Source organism: Galeopterus variegatus, unplaced genomic scaffold, assembly GCF_000696425.1.
Source record: "Galeopterus variegatus unplaced genomic scaffold, G_variegatus-3.0.2 Scaffold2685, whole genome shotgun sequence".
NCBI classification, from domain to species: Eukaryota; Metazoa; Chordata; class Mammalia; order Dermoptera; family Cynocephalidae; genus Galeopterus; species Galeopterus variegatus.
Window position 1 is genome coordinate 75,464 of NW_007728796.1, and position 6,000 is coordinate 81,463.

General features: G+C 33.8%; 1 protein-coding gene across 2 annotated transcripts in view; it reads right to left on the bottom strand.

Moving 5' to 3' along the window:
* The window catches only part of DCN (decorin), a 40,765-nt gene extending 36,431 nt beyond the window's left edge, over positions 1-4,334 (bottom strand). Inside the window, exon 1 of one of the 2 annotated variants that reach the window (XM_008582664.1) lies at positions 3,963-4,334. The gene's annotated coding sequence lies outside the window, so the exon portion shown is untranslated. Of the gene's footprint in view, positions 1-702; positions 919-3,962 lie in introns of those variants that run through there. The other variant, XM_008582665.1, reaches the window with a different exon arrangement.
* Positions 4,335-6,000: the final 1,666 nt, after the last annotated feature.

The window sequence follows — 6,000 nt, forward strand, 5'->3', positions numbered from 1 at the left end:
AAAACATGTAAGAAAATATTTATTATTAGGAAGCAGAGCATTAAAAATATATTTGAAAGGTGATAAAGTACATTATAGTTTCACTTGCACAGCTATTTAATTATGAAGAGAAATTTGAATATTATTTAAATCTGCTTGTTTTGAATTTTGAGTCTGAATTAAGATGATATACCATATATTCACATCATTTGAACAACTGTCATGACAATAAATCATGTTGGACTTTTCAATGCTCACTTAACACAAGTCCTACCAAAGTCAAATAAAATTCTGTCTACGTGCATGAAAGATCTCTAATTCCTGCGTCAAAAATATCTCTGGAAGCCAATTGCAAGTCTCCATCTGTATTTATCTGTATACTGTATTTATCTTGGTCCAGGCCCTCCTCATCAATCCCTGGACTACTGCAAAGCTTCCAACTAATCTCTGCTTTGAATATTTTCTCTACTCCAGGCCATCTTCCACTCTGCTGCCCAAGTCATCATCTAATAATTAAATTTCATCTTATTTATTTGTACTGCAAACCATTTGTTGAGTTCCTATGGCTTGCCAATAATGTCCTCATCCGCTGTGCTCTGTGTAAGACCACTCATAATTTGTTACCAACTGATATTCTAGCCACATTTCTTTTCGGTTTCTCTCCACTACCCATCCCCAACTCAACCCTGACACTCTAAGCTACTTGCCACTTAAAATACCTACCTTGTAAGAGTGTTATGAAGGTTGACTGAGATAACGCGCTCCCCTTCTGTATTCCCTGGCTCATCCAGGCAGAATACTCTTTTCTCCCTCTTCTGTGCTCCAAAAGCACTTTGCTCTTACCTCTTTTAAAGAACTTATCACATTATATTGTAATTTGTTTTGCGTGCTTGGTCTGTCCCCCTGCTAGACGATGTACTCCTTCAGGGCGTGTCTTATTATTCTTTGTTCTGTACCCTGGCCTTGCACAATATTTTGCACACAAATGACTCAATTGACCATCAATTTATTAGCAATGCTATTTGTTCAATTTGTTCCATGCAACCAGTCAGTCTGATTTTTTTAACACACAGGATTATCTTTCTTTTTTAATATTAACTTTCTGGTATAAGAAAATTATTAAATTGAAAATTTCAACTTGGTATAAACAAGATTCACTTTTGAAAATAAATCTATTGGCTAATTTCACAAACTGATGATTTTAATAAACCAATAAACACCTATGGAAAATCCTAACATATAAAGTATGATTTATATGTGTCTGGTTTTACCAAAAGGGCTATTTTGTAAAAAACAAAATACAGTTTTGACAAACCCATACAATATCTATCCATTCATTCAATATGCACTTATAGATATATACATGTATGTTATTAATAATAAACCAATAAACACCTACGGAAAATCCTAACATATAAAGTATGATTTATATGTGTCTGGTTTTACCAAAAGGGCTATTTTGTTAAAAACAAAATACAGTTTTGACAAATCCATACAATATCTATCCATTCATTCAATATGCACTTATAGATATATACATGTATGTTATTAAATCTGTTAATGTGAACTAAACTAAATAAATCTGAATAATAAATCTTAATTAATCTGAATAACAGAAAGTAGTTGATTGCATAGGGAACAAACATTTTGTTTTTGAGATGATATATTTTAAAATCCCATTATCGTCTCTACTTTGAATTATACATTTACGAGAATCCATATTAAAACTGCACATTTGTAACTAGAATTAAATAATTATTCTGAATCATTATCTAATTGTACCATATGCAATAAAGAAAAGAAAAATATCTTTGTATGCTGTAACCATAATGCACTTCTGGAAGTTTTTGCCTAGAACCATTAGAGAGGAAACAAATGTTTTTCAATTTCTTACACTTTTGTTCTTAGTTTATATTGACTACTGAAGTATGTCAGAGGCAGCACACATACAATACAGCCTTGTGGCATTTCATTAAAAATAACATAAAGACTGTCGCTCACATTAGCAATTTAAGTTTTCTCTAGGAGCCCATCCCCACTCAGTTACAGTTTTCCTTTAAGAGGAGAGTATTGTTTTGGCAGTGTGTTCACTTGGATTGGATTTAAGGGAGTGGTTTTCTAACTTTTTCACATTAAAATGCAATGTTTACGGTTTACCACAAGTTTGCTTGCCTTGCATAGTTAATGTCTTACAATTTTAGAAGAAAAGTTAAGCAAAGTGATTACAGATTTATTAAATAGCAACGAGAGTTAATGCAGATGTCACTCTGGAATCTTTTCTCCAAAGCATAAAATGCCTGCTTGTTTCACTAACAACCCAAAAAAGAAAACGTTGAGCATTAGCTCAGAGGAATAGTATCATCATTTATATTTGTTTACTCTTGGTAAAATGGGGCAAATTCTAGGCACAGTATTCTTTTTGATTGAAGCTGAATACAGACACAGGCAGCTTATAGCTTCAATTACTTTTATCTCACTTTCATTTGCGTGTGTGTGTACACGTGTGTGTGTGTGTGTGTGTGTGTGTGTGTTCATTTAACCCTAAATGTCCTAGAGAAGAAGAATAACGTGCCCAGAAACTTTATGCAAATTCCTCCCTGAAACAATTTCTTTTTAAATTAGTGTCATTGTACTTGAAAGCCCAGAATCTTAAAATAATTAATGTGGGCTGTTGATACTATGACTTCATTGATCATTTTCTCCCTTCCTTAATAAATCAGAAAATAAATAACAAATGTCAGTTGCCCATGTACAAACCAAGGAGACAGTAATTGAGATGACATATTTTAAAAAATCACTGAAATATCTTTTAAGTATTCTCAAAATGTATGACACTTTCCAAGATGTTAATTGTTATTGTAATGTCACTACTACACTAAAGCTAGTTGACATAGTTTATAAACATTTTATCAAAAATAATAATTTCTGGCTTCTAAAACTACTTTAGTCCATTAAATTAATTACATCATTCAGATCAACATTTGCATAATGTCATTTATATCTTTGGTGTGACTTTCAAAGTGAAGATTTAACCCTCAGGAGATGAGGGTAGCTAAAAATGCAGGGCAAAGTTAAAATCCCCAGCAATAGGCGAATTAAAACCTTCAATAATAATAGAAATACCTCAAAACAAACAATAAAACCAGCATTTATTCATAAGCAACGACTACGATAGCAGACACTTAGTTCTTTTTCTGGTAAAAACAGCAAGAGGAAGAAAAAGCCACAGGTATTTACGTCATGGGTGCCCACTTGACCAGTGGTCATCGTGTTACCCTGTCTTAAAATTAGAAAGAAAATTAACCCACACCTTCATTTTAAAGTAAATGTAGCTTATAATAAAATTTCATTTGCATTGAAAATACTGACAGAGACACTTCTTTATGTTTAAGGAATTATGCGGCTATGAGAATATCTTAGATCTTTAACAGCATAAATATTTTCAAAGTTTATTTTCACCTCTCTGGTGACAATTTCTATTCATTTCTGGGGCTGTAGAAATATTCGTTAGATCTCTACAGCTTATATCCAGAGTTCATTTCTTTGAGATTTTAAAAGTTCATAAAGTATACAAGAATTCAGGGAGGGAATAAATCCTTAGACACAAGCATATAATTCAACTACAAATAGTTTGCTAGTTTAGAATACTTTTCTGTTAACATTTCCTAAAGATCTAAACATTTCATTACTACAAATACAAAAACATTAATATAGACAGCCATGGTGTTAGGTTATAGTTTTTAAATAAGCATCTTTGCAAGAACAGAAGAGAAAGAATTAAAACAATGCATTCAACCATTTTACCAAATATTTAACTTCTGTTTTCAAGCAATACTTGTTTAAAATGCTACATAAAGATTATTAGAAGTTTAGTACGATATTTTTCTTTTCTTTTTTCTCACCAAATAATTCCTTTTGCTCTCAACTTGACCGAAGTTTTATTAGTCTGTAGCATAGTTCAGGACAATTATTGAAAACCATACCTTTTAATCCGGGGATTTGCCACAGGAGCCCTCAAAGCTGGGATGTAATTACACTAAATATTCAGCCCAAGCAAAAGAGTTTGCAGGTGTGGAAAGGAGGAGGGGGTAGGTGCTGCTCTGTGACTGTCACTAGGTTGAAAACCTCCTGCTTCTACTCCATAGCACAGTTAAAAAATAAGGTTTCCCTCAATGAACACAATCCGGCTGACACCCACATTAGATCATATGGTAATGATATGTCTCTTGTATTGTAGCCAGAAACTTTATCGGCTTTTTCTCCCCTTTTGCTTTATTCCTTTTTCATCTGCTAAATATTCTAAGCTGCTCATATAGTAGAGAGGAGCAACTTGAATTGAAATTTGTCTTATTGTAGATTCATTCCCGTAAAATATTGTAACTGAAGGGTTTGTTTCCCCACCCCCAACCCTACTCCACTATCCACCCTTTCTAGTCTTGTTTATAGCAACATTTATTATACTTTCAAAATGACAATTTTTCTTGATTTCAGTATGTGTAAGTCCAGAAAATGGAATCTTGGAGTTGTTTTAAATGTGGTTTTCAAAAATAAATGAGTAGCCTTATGTGAAATCACTCATTTGGATTTTTACTTGCCTTGGAATGTTTGTGGAAATTCAGGTACTGTGCTGTGGAGTTTTTCTATATATTTTGACTGTGTTTCTAGAGTCTTCTGATATAAAGCTCTAGTTTTATATGAAAAACATGTAATTTGTTACTTTTATTACTCATAGTTTAAAATCTTTCTTGTTGCCCAACAGTTTTTTTGTGTTGTTGTTGTTTTTGTTTTTAAATAAAACAAATAAATACTAGAAGTTGGTCACAATATAATTTCGTCTATATATGAAAAATTAAATTTTCATAAACTATGCTTTTATGTAATCCAGAACTTAAAAAAGACAATAAATTCTATGTCTCTTTCCAAATTTCAGTAAATGGAAAAAGAAAGTGCAAATACAAGGGAAGATATTTATTTAGCCACTGGAAAGATTTTTTGAGGTTTTATAATTCCCTTGCTGGATGCTGCTAGTTGTCTCTGTGTGTCTCTGATTTCACTTGTATCTTTATGCTCTGGCCCCTAGGCTGTCACCAGGTGAAAACCTGAAACCAACATCTGTGAAACATGAGAGGAACACCCTCCCATCTTCCAGCCTTCTTCCTTCCCTCCTCTAGCTATCTAAGTTTATCCTTCTACAGTAAATATTCTTTTGCCTTGATGAAACTTGAAGGAATTAAATTCTTGGATGGATAGAAAGGAGGGGGAGGGGAGTTACGACATTATAGTCTGTCCTATTTCCCAAGTCCAGCCTCCTAGGTTTTCACAACTTACTCCACTCCCCTTATTCTGATGGCTTGGAAAAAGGCAAGCACTATTTTCCCTAGACATTGGTTCAAAGACCATGATTCCCTTACCTGGAGTTAATTTTCTCCTCTGAAATTTCCTTGCATGGCACTTATCCCTTATCTGATGACATGCAATCACTTCCTCATATTATAATTATTTATGTACATATCTTACTGCAGGAAAGTCATGTTCGTATTTGTAGAGTCCTGTACCCAGAATGGGCATGGTATATTTTAACTTATGAAGAAACAATTGATGAATTACTAGATAAAGACAGTCAAATTATTGGTTATGGACCATACTATGGTGATTGTTTTGCCCAACCCCTGGTTTATCTAGTTTATACCTTATTAAAACTCAACCCTACTAAGGTTTATGTGACAAATAATGGCAATGCTTATTGAGAGAGAGAGAGAGAGAGGGAGGGAGGGAGGGAAGAAGGCAGGAAGGGAGAGGGAGACAGAGATAGAAACAGAGACAGAGAGAAGAGAGGTAGGGGGTATAAAAGAAAAAGTAGAAGAATGAACAAGAGGAGAAAAAAATAAATATTACCTTGATATGCAGATAATTTTACTTTTATAAAATCAGAACCATTGTTGTTAAGATTTATGTCTTAGGGGCCGAGCCCGTGGCGCACTTGGGAGAGTGTGGCGCTGGGAGCGCAGCAGCACTCCCGCC